Below are 20,561 nucleotides of genomic sequence, written 5' to 3'. Positions count from 1 at the left end.
TGATTCATGGTACCAGCAACCGTTGCACAGTAAAATTCTAAGTGTTTTTACTGTAGGCTTCAGATCTGGATACTGTCTCTGAAGAAAATGTGTGGAGAGTAAGAAAAAGCGAAAGGCTGGTAAGAGATTGAAAAGAGAGAATTACAGCAAGTGGCCTGCACAGCAGTAGGAAATAGAATAGATATCATTCACACTTTGATCAATGACGTAAATCCCAGATTCTGCCTTATAGCTGTACAGTAAAATCAACCAGTTTTAAAATAGAGTATATAAAGTATTGCAAATTATATTAAAACAAAACAAAACAAAACAAAAAACTCTTCAGGGTTGTGATCCTGTATTAGTAAGTAATGGAAATTGAAAAGTTGAAGGCCATGTCTCTATCCTCCCAAGTCCAAACTCAATAGCTTTAACAACACAAGGAAGACAGAAGGTAGACACAAAAGTAGTGGTTAACTTGAGGTACAATGAAGAAATAAAAGTATTTAACAAATATCAATTCTCAATGATCAGTTCATTTTTTCTGATTCTCTACAACTTTTGTAGTTTCACAGTTTTTGATTCTACAAGCAAATAGTTTTTATTTAACCTACTTATTTCCAATTCTCAAATTTCTTGTTAGTTAATTAGGAGCTTACTTTGTCTCTACCTACTTCCACCTCATTGGGGGTGGGGGTAGGAGTGGGAGGATTGTTTATTTTTGTTTAATCACTGCTTATTGCTACAAGAATGTCTTTATCCTTGCTAATACCTTTCTAGGCCCTGATACTGCAACTACCTACACTTTTTCCATTTTATCCTACCAAAGGCTTTCACTAATTTCAGGGGAATACTCACATGGTAATTGTTTGTAGGACTGAATCTTTAAGCAGTAATTGTCAAGGACATCCTGCATTAGTGAGCTGTGAAACAAATCCTTAAGAATTGTACCACTCTTTGGTTGCGTGACAAGGAAGTCTTATTTTATGCCTATTTACGTTATTGAGAACTGTGCATAAAAGCCTTTTTAAAAGATTTGAATTTTCAACGTATAACTATACTGTTTTATGAGATTTCATCTTCTGCTCTTGAAAGCAATAAAAATTTTGGCTAACCAAAGGACATATATGTCTTGGAAGAAGCAAAATGACTAGCTGGCATTTCTCATCTTAAGTTAACATTCTTTAATCACCAGACCATGTTGTGTCTCCACTACACTGGTTTCTTCCTGAATGCAGCAAAACAGTCATGCCATTCATAGGAAAATCACTCTTTCCACAACTCTTGCCAGTAATTTGAATTACAGTGGATTTGCACTTGGGAGTTCCGTGTATTCAGTCCCTGTCCTTGATACATTTTCCCTATACGGCCTTGAGCAAAACATTTAATCTATTTTCCTTTATAAATATGAATAATAACATTTATTTATCAGTATTATTATATCTTTTTCATTCCAGAAAATCTTTGGGGCAAGGATTATTTCAGTCCCACTGGGACAATTGCACCTCCTCTTCACTGGGACCTTCAGTTGAAACATTTCTTCTACTACAACTGCTACCAATAATAATTCCTTACTTATCCCAGTAAAAATACAGAGCAAGCAATTTTATATTTCAATACCAGACATACAGTGTTGAAGCTAAATATAAAAATTCAGTCTCATGTAACTATTTCCTTAGCAGTATAAGATTTATTCTCCCAGATTTTCTATAACAGTCTATCAAGAAATAAATTGTTTCATCACAACAGCCTAAGCTGGGGTTTTTTGCATGTGGTTTGTTTTTTTTCTAACTAGCAGAATATATTTGCAATGTAAACACCAATGCAGGTTAATTTTTAATCTATAAGGACTTGATAAGAGCATATAAAAGTCTGGATATACCTTCTCATTTTGTCCTTTTATTGACAGAACTTGATGTTTCTATCCTTAACTAGAAATGTCTTGCCTGCTCATGTTTATGCAACACAGATTTTTTGGGAGAGAAAAAAAGAAGAGGTACTGTAACATCAGAAGGAAACATCAAAGGACTAGTGGCAACATCTTAAGGCTTTTATCAAAGTAGTAAGGGAATGCATTAAAGCAACAATATATGTAGCTTACAAATGATAGGACTATCAAATTCAACAGTATGTCTGATGAAGATAGAGGACACATTTGACATGCAGTCTTTGTTTTAAAATAAAGACTTGAACAGTGGTTTTGCTTTCAAAACTATGAGAGAAATATTTTAAAATTAAAAAAAAAAAATAAATAAATAAAGCCGGGTCTTTAGGTTGTGTCAATCAATGCAGCTGCAGTAGAGTCAAAGGCAGCCAAGCCCACTAACTCCTGACAACATTATACTTTTATATTTTGTGTCTTCAACACTAAATAGATATATGTTAGGCTTTTTATTCCTCTGCACTTTTGTACCTATATGAGAGTTGAGAAACAGAGTACTAGGATACGGCCTAATGAATAAGAAGCGTAGATAGTTCTAGTACCGCAGAACAAGTCTGTTATGAAATGGTGGAACATGTCCACAAAATATTTTGTTTCCCAAAAGTATTTCAAGAATCTCCAAGTTGGCTTCATTTATTAGGAAAAGGTTATTCATTGTTTTCTTTTTATCCCTAAAACTTGCATTTAAAAAGCTTTTTTTACACAAGTAGTAGAACCACCACCATGAAAAAAATTCCAGAACTGAATGAATTATACACAGCCTCACCTTGAGCCCAGCCGCAACCCCTGTGTGAAGCACAGTTGTCTATTCTGTTTAAATTTATGGCTTTTGCAGCCTGCCATAGGAAAAAATATGGATTATGAATCTACCCCAGGAAGACATAGCCTTTCTCCCAGTAGTAGCTGGCTACAAGTCCCAGCTAACCCCAGGCCCAGACAATACAGCTTGTGGTCCCAGTAATTCCACTAACTGCTCCTGGTATGTTGCTACTGCTCACTGCCATTAATATACAAAAAGGCTTCATATGTTGGGAGATGATAACCATTCACCAGTTTTCCAACTAAAATAACTGTGAGTTCATATAAAACTAGTTCAGATAGAGCTGAGTTTAAAAGCTAGCTTTGTTATACGTGTGTGTGTGTGTATACAGATATGTATTTTAATAGCCTAGTCTCAGACATAGTATCATACTGAGAGTTTAGAAGGGAGCCAGCCCCTCATAGCAGCAAGACAACACACAGAAAACAGTTTCCATAATAAGAGATCTGACCACTTAATTCATGAGAAGAGTACACGTGAAAAATGTTCTGGGTCTAGTTCTTGCAAATTTTTCCTGCTGGATCATTACTCCATTAGTTATGTTTTCTGGAACCACTGAACCCTGGTCAAGAAGGACAAAGAAGCAATAACAAATGTTCAGCATCACTGTATCCCCTCTGCGTTCCTGTTTCACCCCCACTGACATGCCGTGAGTGTGTCGGTCTGTGTAGGGTGATGTAGGGATGCTAAGCAGCTGCTTTCTATCGATTTGGATCTCTTACAACATGTTCTGTGGATCTGAGGGCTGTAAGTTCACAGGCAGCTGCTAATCCAGGTGGAGACGAAAAGCAATGGATAAAAAATAGCATAGGGACTGGGAAATAAGGAACAGAATCACAAACCTTAGCTGCTGGAGTTTTATTGCAATGCACAGAATTTAGGAAAAACAAAACCAAAACAAAACAAAACAAAGCAGGTGATTCCTCTTTACTGTGTCATTTTTATTTGCTTTTGGATATGGGCATTCTGTTTTTTAGTATAGGATGTGACAGAATTGGGCTGGCAGCAATGCTTGTATGGCCAGAGAGTAGAAGACTCTCTCAGGGCAGAAGGCCGGAATTCAGAAAGTAGTTATTATTCTTGAAAGCGTAACTCAGAATCTCAGGGGAAAACCAAGATATTTGCTTGTATGCATCAGGTCCCCAGACTGATTAATGCTCACTAGAGCAGAGATTTATGGATCTTTCTTTCTACTAGCTCTTCCATGAGCCAAATCCAAAACTATTTTTGCACATCCTCTCTCATCACAAGCTCTCCACCCACTGACACTAGTTCAAAATGTCAGCAGGCCAAAGACATCCACTATATCTTATTAATATTTATTTGTTGCACTATAGCAGCACAGAGAAATGGTGGTAGAGCACAAGGTAGGAATGAAATGGGGTTCCAGCCCATCATCACCACTTATATCTACCCTCTACCACATTGGCAGCCCAGCACCTGCAACTAGCTTGACCCATGCAACTGGAGACAGTAGCCATGTGTCTCCTAAAAGCCTGTGGTATACCAGAAACTCCTCATGCTATACATTTTGCAAACTCAGAACAAAATTTCAGGCTCTGTCCCATGTCACAGGTTGCTCAGGAGGCACAATCAGCCAATAGTTATAACCACCTGCTTTACAAAATGGCAGATTTCCTGCTTTTTGAACATGACTGGAAATTTTTGAGCTCCCGAGTGCAACCCTGATTTTGAAATAAACTTTAAAGGTCTTGTTTCTGTAATACTGCTAAAAATCCAATATATAAAAACCTCTTTGTTAAAACTGAGGCAGTCAAAAGGGCTGAGAAATTTGACAAACACACGTTTCTGTCTATCTATTAGAGAGCTTGATCAGGATCTCACAGATTTATGAAAGAAGTAATAATAAATACAGCTCTGAACCAACAAGAAAGAGAGCAGGAATGAGAGAGGGGGAATACACATTCAGTGCCTGTTAATTGTCTTGCTATATGGTCCTCCGTGCTTGTGGGAAGTCATGTTTTAGAAACATTCATGCATATATCCAGCAGAGAGCACGGTACCCTTTTCAGTAGGCTTACCCATACATCTGCAACAGCTAATGAAATAATGTCAACTTCTTATGAATATTCAGAGTGCTTTTGTTAATAATAAAAAAGAAGGTATTGTAGTAGCCAGCCATTATGTAGACTGGCACCAACTGTTCAACTTTTCTAACAGAAAAAAAATTATTGTGTGTGAATTGAATTGCTCATCAAAGTAAGACAGATGTAGGAAGGAGGCAGGCAGACACTGCAAACACTTGCATCCCACCTCAGGCTCCACCTGGAACACCAGTTATTCAATTACCAGGACTTACCTCTACAATCCACACAACCTCATGCAGCACTGCACAATAGGACTAGCTGGCTAAAGACTAGATAATATACACAGACAATTTTTCCAAACTACAGCATGTTTGCAGACCTGTATCTTTCAATGTAGGAATTCTGAAAAAATAGCACTCAGCCAGACTGAGACCAAAAAAAACTAATGTTGGCAATTTCTGGGTTAGTTTAGATTCCAAATGCTATATAAAGTTTTACATTCCTGCAACAAGTATATCAACAGGGATACAGTTTCTAAATGTATCAAAGAGATGTGGTAGACATACAGAGGCACAGTGACTCCTACTTAAGTGTGGCTCCAGTTCTTCTACAGAAAGTGGATAAGCTGCTGTTCACGGAAAAGGCTGTCTCTGGCAGTCTCGCCCTGCAAAGGGTGGTTTTAATTTTTAGATGACGGAATTCTCAATTCAGATACATAAAGATGTGTAGATATGATGCAGCTGAGCAGGCAGTGCTTAACCTGAAGACATCTGCTACTCTTCCCCCCTCCACCCTCCCTTTCAAAGGGGAGCTCTGTCCTTGAGCACAGAGCAAAGGTAGACAGACAGACATTTAGAGCATTCAGAAGATTTTTTTTGTTTTTCTAATTAGATCTTATACACTTAGCAGAATTCCTCCTCATGACTGAGTGAACAGAATTAAATTGCAATTATATAACCATGCAATATTTTATTCACAAAACATCTAATAAACAATTGTCTATAAATTAAAGTGTCTATTATTATTCGTGGGTTTGTCTCTCATTTTTACTTTTTCACAAATCTTCTTCCTGTGCAGGACCTCTTTTCAGATCCAGCTTTACCATGTCACTGGTAACAGATCCCTCAATGGGACATGACCAAGCTGTAAAGTCAACACAGCTGGCCTTTACTTAACTGTAAAAGAGAAAATCTCCTTCGCATCTTACTGTTCAGTAAAGAATGTGTAACTGAAATGATAACCTTAAATGGTAATTTATGGACAGTATATATATAAAATACATAATATAAAATGTACAAATACATATGTATATATTTCTCTCTGTTTATCATACATGCCTTCCCATAAATGTACAAACATGCAGAGAGCTTTCAAAGCAGAAAAAAAGACTTGCAGCTTATCACAAAACTCTCCATGCACTTGAGTTTCTCATCTTAATATATTAATTAATCTTATTGGCTTCAACATGCATTTTTTGAATCCCAAAATGAAAAAGTGAGGTCTGTTATGATTACTGTCATTTTTAATTTAGCTTTCTTCTCAAGCTGAGCAAAAGTCTCCCTTTTTTGTGTGCTTCAAATTATGAGTTTTGTTCCCTGCTTACTCCCACCACTTTTCCATCAGTAGGACTCTGCAGACAACAAAAGCTCTCTCAGAGTGGGGCAGGAATAGTCAGCCTTACTAATCAGTCCCTGATCACAACAAAGAAAACTGCAAAACACAGCTTTAATGAGAATAAGACATATCTAAATAAACCACACCCAGATACCTGAAGGAATCACATAGAGCCACTAACCCCTCATGCAGTCAAAACTTTAAGGCGGGTCAAGCACTATTTTAATCCTTACCTAGTGAAAACAAGATTGAGAAACTTCAAGGGATACTTCAACAACCTTAATGAACACACTGAAGAGACCACAATGAGTCCTCAGGATGCAAGCACATTGTTAGTCTTCAGCATGTACTATACATGATGCTGAACACTGGCTGACAGAGGGAAATAATAATCCAGACATCGCTTCATAGAATCACAGAGTCATAGAAAGGTTTAAGTTGAAAGGGACCTTTAAAGACCATCTAGTCCAACTCCCCTGCAATTAGGAGGTACATCTTCAACTAGAACAGGTTGCTCAAAGCCCTTTCTAACCTGACCTTGAATGTTTCAAGGGATGGAGCACCTACCACCTCTGTGAGCAACCTGTTCCAGTGTTTCACCACCCTCATCTTCAAAAAATTCTTTCTTATATCTAATCTGAATGTCCAACTTTTTATTTTAAAATCATTATCCCTGTCCTATTGCTACAGGCGCTAATAAAAAGTTTGTCCCCATCTTTCTTATAAGCCCCTTTTAAGTACTGAAAGGCCACAATAAGGTCTCCCTGGAGCCTTCTCTTCTCCACGCTCAACAACCCAAACTCTCTCAACCTTTTCTCATAGGACAGGGATTGCACTTCTCTGATCATTTTTGTGGCATCCCTCTGGACCGTCTCCAACAGGTCCATGTCTTTCCTGTACCAAGGACTCCAGGTAGGACCTCATCAGAGTGGAGCAGAACCATCTCCCTCACCTGCTGACCACTCTTCTTTTTATGCAGCTCTGGATACTCTTGGCTTTCTGGGCTGCAGGTGCATATTGCCAGCTCATGTCCAGTTTTTCATCCACTTCTGAAGTTGTGGATCCATGCACTTCACACAGGCCATGAAGCAAAATATTCACTCATGTCCTTTGAGTGTTATGTTTCACTTATTCATTAGCACTTTCAGTGCAAATGAACTGCTTCTTACAAGTACAGAAAACCACCTTCATGGAAAGCTATATGGGCCACAAAATACCATAGGCAGTGGCCACTCTCAGGAACACTTTATCTAGTTTCTAAATGTGAACTTAGAGGTGGAAGTCTGGACATAATACAATCTTTCTCAGGCATTAAAGACCATGTGCAGACAAGGCACATGAAGCTAGTGTTAAATATATGCCTCTGCTGTCTTATCTGTTCATTCACCTGGGAAGTAAGTGTGCATTTAATTTCTTAGTCAAAATTAAATTAATTAGAGTGCTAACTCTTATAGGTTCAAATGATCTGTAACATGAATTTTATGATACTATTCATTAGATTTTGTTTTGGTTTAATCCTGCTAAACCTGAAAATATTCACACTTAAAAAAAAACCACACACACACAGACACATATATATATATATATATATATATATATACACACACATATAACAATGACATTCAAGTCAGAGAACAAAAGCCATTATAGGAGAACAAAGTTATTTATGTTCTGACATAAATAATTATGGTAATTCCAATATCGAATTTACAAGAATGAAGTTTTATCATTATGCATGAAGTTATGTTATTACATGTAGCAGGAAATCTACAGTTTGGATGTAACCCTGTAGAAAGACTTTTCATCATTTAAACATGATTTGAAGAAGTGGGAGGCTTTCCTGCATCTTACTGTGTTCTATTTCATCTTTAATTTAACCCTTTGAGCATTTTGCAAAATGAACAGGAGTCGTGTGCATCAAAGAAAAAGATAAATTTGATTAATTCAGTTTGGTTCAAAAGTGAAAGTATTTCAACTTGCTATCATGTTAGTAACTATAAAGATAAACTACAATTCCTGTTGGTGTTTATAACTGATTGGGGAGTTTTTTTCAAGGACCTCACCATAAAGAATGAGAAGCTGCAGACCTGATCAAACATCTACAGGCACTAAGTAACACTCTACCTGCAGGAGCCACAGACACTTCCAGAATTATTTACTTTTCAGGGGAGAGAGTCAGTTTTTAGGCTCTGTCGTTTCTTGGGAATTATTTTAAGAAAGAGTAATTTTCTTTCCATTTGCTCAACAGCTCATGGGTGATCTGAGCAGCAACTGCAACATAATCCACTCTGAGAGGGAGCAGAAGACACCCCAGAGGCATTTGGCACACATGTGGCAGGGTCAGTCCCAGTTGCCTGTGGTTCCCTAAACAGACTAGGAAAAAAGTTCCTCTTACTCTGGTACCAGCCTCATATCTATCACCACCCACCTCAAGGTACCCTTCCTTGAGTGCGATATGAAGCACCCAGATATCAGCAGTGGGAATTATGTTACCCCATAGGTCTTGCAACATTTGGGGAAACAGAATTTGAAAATTTCCCACACTGCAGTGGAAAGTCTTTTTTTAATCATCTTTAAATATATTAGTACCATTGAGCTACAGATACTGTCAATTATATGGTTTTGGAGTTATCTCACATGAGGAAAGTAAATGACCATCCTTATCTTTCTATGCTGGTCACACTGGCTGAGAAAATGCCTTCCTATAATATAAGTCATTTCATTAAATCGCGAAATATACTAGTTGAGTATCTGCATCCTTTTAGTTAAAGTTTACATGGCACCATAATTTATACACTAAAATTTGAGCTGTCTTTACCAAAGTTCTGAAAGAAAGCCTAATATTAGCAACTAAAACTGAACAGAGGCCACCCTTAGTTTGAGTTGACAGTGGACTCTAAGAGAAAATAGTCTGAGTCATGCCGCTATTGCTCAAAGTCATTACATTTCACTGTCCTATTTTTAGACTTTTTTAAATACATGTCAAACCCAGAGACTGAAGATTAAAGAAAGTTAGGATGAAAAAGAACACCGAAGTTTTTCATTAGAAGACTCATTTTAGAACATGGGGACAAAGTTTACTTGATTCACAGGTTAAATTTTGTTTAAGTGAACATTTGGAATGCTAATATTTTAAAATTTTATCAGCATCATTATTTTTATTTGGTTCTACAAATCATTGCTAATTCTCATATTTTGAGTCTGTCATCTCATCCTTGCTTCTGTTGGGTGGTAAATTGCCTGATTTTAAGACTTTTTAATTTGGTTTCTGCTTTTCCTCTTTCTTTTTTTTTTTTTTTTTTACCAGTGTGGAACACATCTAATGTTGAAGATTGTCAATATAGCTCACCGACACCTTGTGTTTATGTTCACACACATGATGCAGCTAAAGCAATTGCATTTCTGAAAACAAAACAAAACACACAAAGAGAAAAACAAACAAACAAAAAACCAACCAACCAAACAAACAAAACACAACCAAAAAACCCCACCAAAACCTAAAAGAACATTTCATGCTTCTCAGGCAACTTGATTATGTTTAGCCAATGGAAATTAAGAAGAGAAATGGTGCAAAGTGATCTGAAATGTATTGTATTTCCATGTTTTCAATCCATAACCCATGTGCTATAGATTGTGAATTTCTACTTACAGCACTGTCATCAGCAGTTTATATAATAATTAGAAAAGTTTCCCTGGTTTATTTGGCCATTTTCAAATCAGTACAAGTGAGAGCAGCTGCAGTAAAGTCCATTGCTGAACTGGTTTGCAGTGGAAGTGCATTTGGCTCACAGCATCCATGAAACTGGCTCTGAAACTGGCTGCAAAACAGGCTGTACTCTTTTGGTTTTTGGTTGGGTTTGGGGTTTGTTTTGGTTTTTTTTTGAGGATCTGATTATCTTGCAAAACCTTCAGCACTTCCTTTTTCAGATGAGGCTGTGAAGTGTGAGTAGTCTCCTCTTATCCTTCCTTCTCCCCTTCCCCACCCTCAGGTTTTCAGCTATTGCTTAAGACTCTGACTCAACAAGTAAGTTTGGAGGAGCATGGCAAATTTAATAATACACATTCGCTTTAATGGATCTGAGATATATGGTGAAGAACTTTGTTTCGGGACAGCAAGTGTGTATTCCCATGTAATGACTTGAGGGGCTGGGTCACTTTGGCCAATTCCTACCACCTCTCTGTGCCATCTCTCTGCTGCCCTTTTGCCTACCTTCCCTGGATAAATGATAAATTCTGCAAAGCAGAACACAGTCTGAAGGGAGGCTTTGAAACATTGTACGAAACTGAGGAAAGCAACAAGTATTTCCAACATGTGTAGCCTGAGACTTGAGAAGCAGCTTCCCTTTAACCTACACTTACATTTTCTCCTGAAAGAAACATCAAACCAACAGGTTTTGAACACACCTCTATAGTCTCTGCCAAGATGAAAAGTTAATAGATCCCCATGGGTATGGCTGCTTGATCAGCAAGGTTATTTTGCGCTTGGCTGTGCCTGGTTTTGCAAGCGCTTCTTTACTGAACCGTGGTATAATTATCGCTTGCAGGAGAGAGTTTGTTCAGTTCCCAGCCCTGTGCCGACAACTGCCTGCAGCTCGGTGCTGCTTTCCCTGCTTTCACAACGCAGCAGAATCTGACCAGTTACAGGCACATCTGACCACAATGTTGCCCAGCTCAGATCACCTACCATCCAGATGGGCAACATACTAGTACAGCCCCAAGAAGCCTCCAAAGATAATGTTATGACTGTGAAACAAATCCTGAGCCTCTGCCCACTTGCTCGCCACTTACTGCTTAAAGGTGGCTTTCTAGCACTCTGGTGACCAACCTTCCTATGCCTTTCTGCAAAAGGATCTTCACAGAGACGTTCCCTTTCTGTTTTGGTACAGGGAAAACAGTAGCTAGGGAAAATTTATAGTCTTGTACACTGACACAACAACTCTATAAAGGTGAAGTGGCTTAGAGTGATAGATTAAAACACAAAACAGTAGGGTAAAGCACACCTCAAGGGCAAGCTTGCCTTTTACTGACCTGGCTTAGAAATTTCTAATTTGCACCTTTGTTTTCTTAAATACATTTGCATTTACAGTTCTGTGTACCCTCATACCTGCATTGATCCAACATGACCGGTTACCCTGGAGCAGAGTATGAAAGTGTGTCTCTAGTAAGCGTTATTTCCCAAGGTTACTGTCACATTTGTCTTCTCCCACTCAGCAAAGGCATTGGGCATTTTTGAGGTTGGGGAATATGCAGCAGGCCAATATGAAGAGAAAAGAATGGCTTCAAATCTAACCTTGTTATCATTCTTTTTTTGTTTGCTTTTGCTTCCATACAAATACATGTTGGTTCCAGAATACAAGTTTTGCATTAAATTAAGGAATTGTGTCCTGATTATGTCTAAAATAGGTGGGTTGATTGCTCTTTGTTAGATCTTACTTGTCCACAGTGACAAGTGGCTTAGCTCAGATGTCAAATGACCCAGTTAAGATGAGCTGTCTAGGAACAGCTTCATAATCTGATGTGGGACAAATAAGCATGATTTTTTTTAATTTACCTTGATTTAAAATTAGGCATCTAAATTAGTACTCAGCCCTGTCAGTTGCCACAGTGGTGCCATAATACCTTTGTGTATAGCTCTCCAAAAGTCAATTGCTCCCTTCAGCATTGCAGGGAGCATGTTGACTTTGATGTGAAATTATATATTCAGGATATTCTTGTGAGAACCACAAAAGTGACTCAAGAATGCCAGTCCCCACTGATCTTATTGTAGACTATGCTTTTAAATAACTTTCAGGCTTTGAAAATTCATCTACATTTTGGACATTCGAATTTGAGAGATTTGTCCATGACTGTGGAGGCAAAAAGTGCAAGTATAATGAAAATTGTTAGATACCACATAGTAATTGTAGGTTTGGTGGACAGAAAGGCATTACTGTTTTTTCCCTTAGATCAGTGGTCTTTCTTTTCCTTTCCCTTAGGGACAAATTGTCTATATTTAGAATCAAGTTTTTATTGTGGCGAGTTTAATTGTGAATGAATATAGCTTTCTATACATCCATATAAATGGATTTAACATATGTACATACATGGTTGTTAAAGTCTCCATAGTTCTAAACATTAGTTCAGAATCAAATATAAAATGGACAAAGGGAGGGGGTAAACTGCGTAATGGAAAAGTGTGGTGTGATATAAATATTATTTGAATACAGCCTTGCTCTGAAATTTTCAGCAAAACTTCCACTGAACTTAATAGAAGCTTTGTGTAAATAAGCAGTAAAGAACATGTATTGTTTTATATAGTACAACAAATTTAATTTTATAAAACAGGGGAATGAAATCTTCCTGTCTCCTCAGAAAGCAGTCTATTAAGTTAATGGTCTAACTTAAACCTGGTTAGCTATGGTGTAATGCTATGGCTATAGAAGTACAAGAGTTTAATTGTCGTGTGGTCCAAATCCCGATGGCATTAAAAATATATTTTTAAACAACCAGTTCCTGCCTCAAAAATGCCCTGCAACTTCAACGGCAGTTAAAATACAAGCATTAAAATCGATTCTTAATGACCACACAATTAAGCCCTGTTGTGCAGAGGCTGCTCTCACACACCCCGGCAGAGCAGCGGGTGCTGCCTGCCAGCCTGGGATGGGTGCTCAGTTTCTCCCCAGGGCTGCCACCACCATTGCCAGGCCCTACACCCACTCCTGCTGTCTCTGAACCCCCGCTAGGCCCTGTCAGCTGGTTGTCACCCCCCATCAAGAAGCTGAATGGTCCCTGGAGGCAGGTACTTGCCTGTCTCCCTACTCACCCTTGCTCCTTACTCATACCGCTTGTGGCAGACATGACCAGCCAGCTTGAGGTCAGTGATGCCGAGGGAAGCAAGCGTCCAGGGGTTTCACAGATTCTGCTTCCCTTCCCATGAAGGGTGGGGACGAGGTTGGCCTCTTAAGGAACTACTAGAAATTTGGTTCTATATTTGACTTTCAATGGCTGTTAGAGATCATTGCTTATGGCAATGTTTGCATAACACCACCTTCCTCTCACTAACAAAACATGTTGTTTGGAAGTGAAGTGGAAATTTTAGCTAGTACTTTAACAGCTTTAAATTCTCAGAAATATATGAAAAAACCTGCGCCATAAGCTATAGCATAAAAATATTCCATGTACCGAGACAAAATTAATACAAGATGAGCTGACTCTTTCATCACAGCAGGGAGACTCAAGAAAAAAGAGCCCTGAATATGGATCAAGGTTTTAGGTATTTAAAAGGGCAAGTCAGGTGTATGTGGTGTTGAAGACATGTTTATCTTGGATTGAGATGAGAAAGTTCTGTAATCAGGGTAGGCTCTTGTAATGCAATGATTTCTTTCAAATTATGAGTAACTTGAAATCATGCTACATCCCCTAAGCCTTTTTTTTCTTTTTTTCTTTTTTCTTTTTTTTTTTCCTTAAAGTAGTGCCTATATGCTAAAGCCTTGAGGGAGGCAATTTTGTCTCTTTTAAGCCCAGTTTTTATAACTGCTATAACTGCTATGGGCATATTTGAATCTTCAGATTCAGATGCTTTCAAAGGTGGGAGTTTGCATCCCTGTGTCCAGTTCAGGAAAGGATTCACCTAACCCTTTATGAGAAGCAAGAACTGGGATACACAAGCAATGACAGATGAGCTACAACTAGCACAGCATTTTCCTGTTTCAATTATTCATTACTTGGAAGACGCTAAAACACTTTGAAAGGTCTCACACTCACAATCAAGTATTTGGTGCACAAAACTAAAAGCAAGGGGGTTGAGATTCAAATGGCAACTCAGAGTTTTTAGTAACAATAGGGGTATAAGTTAATAGTGCCTCTGTTATAAGTTAATAGATCTCAACAAGTAAGAAAGGTCCATTATGGCAAAAAGTTATACAGGGACAAAAACATCAGATAGATAAAACATTCAGACACTATCCATCTCAGACACTGAAACAGATCTGCTTTCTCTTAAAGCTGCTGAAGATGCCATTGCTATTCTTATAGCATTACAAACCTTAAAAAAAAAAAAAAATCATGGTACCTGCAATGGCCTTCACCTGAGCTCTGCTCCAGACAGGGACAGCCAAGCTTCTAACGGTGTGCTTGCAAAACTGAGGTGGATTCGGAGGTCCACAAACAAGATAACCTTCAGCAAAGTTTTTGTGGTTTTTTTTCATGAGAAAACCTCTTTGGACCTCCAGCCAGAGAAAATTCTGGCAAGTAGTATAGAAACCATCATGGAATGGATCAGGGTGGCGAAGTGGACAGGAATAGAAGGTCTGGCCTTAGGGGAGACGGACTAGTCACTCTCTGCACCCTTTAGCATCATGCTGGCCATTTCCCTGGGATCCAGAGGAGAATCCTTTATTCTTTTGTCTAAGGAATGCACTTTGTGAGAAAGTACAAACAGTATTGATAACAGAGGTCAGCTCCCTCCCCAAGCCATAAACGTTTCCTTTTTTCCGTGTTAGAGAAATAATTAAATTAAAATGTCATTATTGCAGTATTTCCCTGCTACATATACCTTTCACCTAAGAATCTCGAAAGACTTTGTCCTGGTAATTATTGTCATCCTTAAGAGGCTTGATAATAAAGTTTGTATATGACACAGTTTAGGAATAAATCTCAAAAACACAGGTTGCACTCCCTGAGTCTGATTACTGACATCCTGTATTTTTCCCTTTCTGGCACCTAAAAATTTGGAAAAAAAAAATAATCTCTTCCAGACACATTTAACCCACATTTTACTAATAGTCCCAGTAAGACACTGTGCAGTGGATAACAGGCCAAATGAAATCATAGCAAAAGAAGATTAAACAGTTGTGTCAAGAAGAGCCTGGATTTTGTTAAGTTTACAGCCTTTGATATATTCAAGCACATAATATCAGCCAAATGAAGACCCTGTTTTAGAAAGCGTACAGTTTTTAGTCAAAGACACCTAAGGGTATGCTGAAATGCCTTTTTTTCAGAGAATAGTGACTTGAATGGAAGCTCAGCACTGCCCTGACTGCAGGCCAGCATGGATCCAGCCCCTGGGTCCCATCCTGTGGGAACAGTAGGCAGAGAGACCTCTTTTCAAAGGAGGTCAGCCTTTGAAACAAGAACTGACCTTCAGCAACCAAGACTCCCCTCTCCTTTGCAGTCTTCATGCACTTTCTATTAGAAAGCAACGCAGCTAGGTATATTCTAAATCTTATCTGCTAAACGTCCTTAAAAGCCTGAAGTTGTTCCTGTTCTCACTAAAAGACAGGAACTGAGCACGTCTGAGAGACAGGACTGTCCGTCAACTCCTCTTCCTCTGCCTTTCCCATATATGGTTAGTTCTGCTATCAAACCTAATCTGTTTTCCATGTATTTCCATGAAGTTTTGATCATCAAGGGTATAAAGGATGAACTTCCTGTGTGTTTCTAGGAATCTACTGTGGGATAAGAAGGTTCCAAGCAACTGCCCAGGCACATTCAGCTTGCTGCTGTTTCTCTGCACAGGAGAAGGAGGGGATGTCAGGGCCAGCAGTGCAGCTGATTGAAGGAGAGGGAGAGCAGGGAATAGCCTTCTGCCATTGTCCCTTCCAGGAGAGAGGGAAAAAGCAGGGGATACCTGCTGGGAAGGATGCCCTCAAGGGGGTCTAGACCCCGCATCCCAGCCTGGCATCCAGACTTATATTGTGCTGCTACAGTCAGAACTCATAGCCTAAATAAAGATACATTTTCTTCCTTCATCACACAAAGGGAAGCTGTTTAGATAAGCCGCACATCATAAATGCATTGTGATACCCAAAGCGAGAATAGTGCTTTTCCCTGCAAGAGCAGCTGCTCTTTTATGGAGGTTGATAGGTGAGAAAATGGAAGAGTTTTACATTTCATTTAAAATTGAGCCACTGAGCTTTCTAAATCAATATCAGTGCCCTCAAATCTCAGACCAAAAAATACCTGTCAAAGGAAGAGAATGACTGTTCTCATCATTCTAGCCATCAAAGTTATTTTGATCAAGTCTATGTGTATTTTTAATAATGATTTTCCTTCTCCCCCAAAGTCTTGTTATTCACTTGAAGGTAAAATTATACAAAAAGAGGAGCAACTTTCTGAAAAAGTGTGAGAACCTCTGGGACAAGATCAACCAGTATTTTGTCAACTCGAAATCTTGAATTATACATGTGACAGAAGGCACTGCAAGTATGGCTCTTCACAATACAGATAGTTTAAAAATATTCTTTTAACAACACACAATAGTGGCAAGATTACAATAAATCATAGTTTACTGTTTGTTTACCACCTTTAACATTAATTATTGTGAAGATTATATATTTATGGCATCCATGTCCCAATGAACAGGTGGAAAAGACTTCCTCATGCTATGAGAAGCCTCCATAAGAACTGGAATTTGAACTTAAAAGAAAAACAAACCTGAAACTGTGACAGAGTGTTTCATACATTGTGTAAGTCATGCTGAGATTCACACAAGAAACCTCTACCAATCTCTGCCTCTACTTGTAGCACTTTTCCCAGTGCTAAGCAGTGTCCTATTACAAATATTTAAAAATTTAAAGAAATTATGAGAAGTGTTACTTAGAATTTATCAAAAACAACTATTCAATTTAGAATATGTTCTAATAAAGCTTTTCCAAAACCTGAATATTTTTGCCCATGGCAATGACAAAGTTCTGAATAAGGTATGTATTCTAATGGATGAATCTATGTGACAGAAGACAACAACAAAGGAGTACTATACGCAGATCAGTGACAACATTATTTCAAACAGTTTGAGTGCATTTAAAAGGAAGGAAGCTACTGATCGTTCACCATATTTATAGCTGTATTTATATACTGCTAAATCATACCTTTATTTGAAAATTTCACACAATTGTTTTTCTCAGTAACATGACTAAGCTCAAAATGAAATACCGCAAGTTGTATCAGAAATTTTTAGTCTAACTTTATTACTATTCAAGATTCTACTTTATGATTTTACAGTTACAAAATGCAATCCTCTTGAAATGAAACTCTGCATAAATTTTGTTCAAGCTATTCCAAAAAGACAGGGATATGATGGAGATGAGAATGTGACCTGTAATACTTAGGTAGCCAATAGTTGCACAAGCAGCTACATCCTAACAGACTTATCAGAGGTAATGGGACATTTTTAGATTGTTGTCCATTATAATATGGAGCACACTTCAGTGTTTGAAGCATTTACGACATTTTGCATATTTGCTATGAACCTAAATTCAAAATATCTTCTCTTAACTTAAAAGAAAAATAAGTTTGCGCCCATTTGTGCTCATAAGCATGCTCCTAAAATTTAAACTGCATCTCAGGTCTCTCAAATACTATACCAAAAAGGCAGTTTTTAACCATAAATGCAATAGTATTTTATGCGATGGTAATAAAATAACAAATATCAAACACTAAAACCTGTAAATAAGGAGAAACAATCATGGTAAAATGAAATAGCAGAGCAAAAATGCACATTATTCACTCCTTGAAGATGACTGCTCTAACGTTCTGCTGCTTCTTCTATTGTTTATGAAAAGCTACTCTTAATTAATTAAATGCCTCCTCAACAGCTAAATCAACACCTTACAACAGCATTTACACTAGAAATAAAACAGAACAGTGGAGATTTCATTTATAACTTTGGTTCAAAAAAAAAAACATTAAACCCCCAACTAAAATTCTGCAGATCAGGAAGATATTTTCATGGATTAAAAATAATGAACTTTCACGTTACCACAATGCCGCCAAAATGGGGGGGAAGAAAAGCCTCTAAACTGTCTCCATTACTATGCAAATAATGTCATGTACATGTGACACATGATGTCAAGAATTTTACTTCATTTCTTACAGCTGAAGGAACAGAATATAGACACTGCTGCTATAATATGGTTTGAAGTGGAGTTATACATACCTGCCCATACCAACTGTATTCCAGCATTGTAACCTCAGTGAACACCAAGTCTTAGAAAACTCAGAGCAAATTCGTGAATACCAACTGTTTCATGTAAGACAAAGCCTATGACTATGCTGCTACTTTCCCTTTCAAGGGAGTGTGCTACAGTCTACAACTTTTTACTTCACCACCAGCACTGCTACAATCATTGCTTTGTTGAAGTGTTGTGCTCTTGCAGCTAAAACCTGTTGATAATGAACCTGAACCCATTATTTTGAGTCAATGAATTGAAAGAAATAGGGCAAAGAATGAAAGCCACAGGGCCAATTACCAGCATTCTTTGATGTATTACTTGCTAGCACCCACCAAATCACTTTGTGTCTTTGTCTTGATCCCCTCTGTTATTCATTAATTATTCTGGAAGGGTTAGAGTTCAGATAGCTAATTGCACAGACAGTCTTACTTGGTAGGGATTCTCCCTACACTGACACTTTCCCCAACTGTGCCCAGCCACCTTGTATTATGCCAATTAATCCAATTCTTGGCATTTTTGTACAGTCCTCCAGGTTCTTTTAAAGCTTTGCCTAAAATATTTTCACTCAGGCTTGCACAACAGAGGTTGAAGAAGATTTGTGAACTGGACAGATAATGTTTTACAATTGTCTTCTTCATTCTTTATGAAGGTCACTGGCCTTAGCAACCCTATTTTCTTTCCCACATGCTTGTCTCTTTATTTACAAGCATAGTGTCTAGTACTTTTATTACATTTGCAGAAATGAGAGTTATTTTACAACATTTAACTTCCTCTCCCTACTCCTCCTCGTTCTTTTTGTCAGAAAGGACCTTTGCTGAATTGAGAGGTAGATGTCGCTTTATATCTTGGGAGACAATTTCTAGTAATAGTCTTGTAGTTAACAAAAGGAAAATATCATATTTCTTTGATATTAGTGCTAGAACGCTTCCATGTTGAAAATTTCATAACAAAAAAAAAAAAAAAAAAAAAGAATAAATTGTAACCATGAGAATACGAAAAAGGGAAGCAAAAACTTTCTGTTCTGTGACGTCAAAGCCCAGGCTCCTGTTTGCACACTCAGTAACTGTTCATGGGCTTCCAGTTCCAGAAAATGAGCACTCAGGAGTCTCTTCATTTTCACCCAAGATGAGAAAGAAAATATCTGTTTCCTGGGTTTGGTCACTAATTCCATGTTTGTTATTCTTTTGCCATAGATAGAATCATAGAATCATTTCGGTTGGAAGACACACTCAGGATCATCGAGTCCAACCATAACCTAACTCTGTCACTAAACTGTGTCCCTAAGAACCTCATCTAAACACCTTTTAAACTCCTCCAGGGATGGTGACTCCACCACTTCCCTGGGCAGCCTGTTCCAATGCCTGACAACCCTTTCTGTGAAGAAATTTTTCTTAATATCCAATCTAAACCTCCCCTGGCACAACTTGAGGTCATTTCCTCTTGTTCTATTGCTTGTTACTTGGGAGAAGAGACCAACACACTCCATGCTACAACCTCCTTTCAGGTAGCTGCAGAGAGCAATAAGGTCTTCCCCACAGCCTCCTTTTCTCCAGGCTAAACAGCCTCAACTTCCTCAACCGCTCCTCATAAGACTTGTGTTCCAGGCCCCTCACCAGCCTCATCACCCTCCTCTGAACTGTCTCCAGCATCTCAATGTCTTTCTTATGATGAGCGGCCCAAAACTGAACACAGTATTCAGGGTGCGCTTCCTGCTCCTACAACCCTAGAAAATTCGTAATTTGGGATAAGAGTTTGAGGACACAAATCAGAAGGGGCACAATTAGAACCATGCCTATTCACAATTATGTCTATCCTGCTTTTAAGTACTTGCAGTGCAGGCAATGTCTGCAATTTTAGGTCCTCATAGTCACTGCCATTTGGCTGGGAACAGTGAAATAAATGGCTTTACCTGAAAAGCTGGAAGCTAAAGAAAAGAGGTGAAACTAGGACCTCAGAGAGTACTCAGAGATTCAGTATGCACAGACAAGAGGTCCTTTAAGAAAGTGGCCACTGAAAAAATAGCAGAAAACATGAGCCACAGAGAGCATGCTCTTATTATTTTAAATCATAATATTAGATACCTAAGTAATTATCCAACTATGTAATTATTGTTTTCCAGAGATACCAGTTAGTTTATAACATTGCACTGCAGACATTGAAGTGCTTAGAAATATTCTACCCAGGCAATGTCATCCTGGAATTACACTGAACAGATATTGTAATGAGTT

At 38.2% G+C, this 20,561-nt stretch overlaps 1 protein-coding gene across 4 annotated transcripts in view; it reads right to left on the bottom strand.

Moving 5' to 3' along the window:
• Positions 1-20,561, bottom strand: part of TFEC (transcription factor EC) — a 135,951-nt gene that overhangs the window by 51,413 nt on the left and 63,977 nt on the right. Inside the window, exon 1 of one of the 4 annotated variants that reach the window (XM_082043532.1) lies at positions 13,206-15,030. The exons of 2 other annotated variants lie outside the window; for them this stretch is intronic. The gene's annotated coding sequence lies outside the window, so the exon portion shown is untranslated. Of the gene's footprint in view, positions 1-10,052; positions 10,171-13,205; positions 15,031-20,561 lie in introns of those variants that run through there. One more of the 4 variants, XM_082043533.1, reaches the window with a different exon arrangement.

Source organism: Streptopelia decaocto (genome assembly GCF_964273445.1).
Source record: "Streptopelia decaocto genome assembly, chromosome: 1".
Classification (NCBI taxonomy): domain Eukaryota; kingdom Metazoa; phylum Chordata; class Aves; order Columbiformes; family Columbidae; genus Streptopelia; species Streptopelia decaocto.
This window is presented reverse-complemented; position numbering and strand designations above follow the sequence as displayed.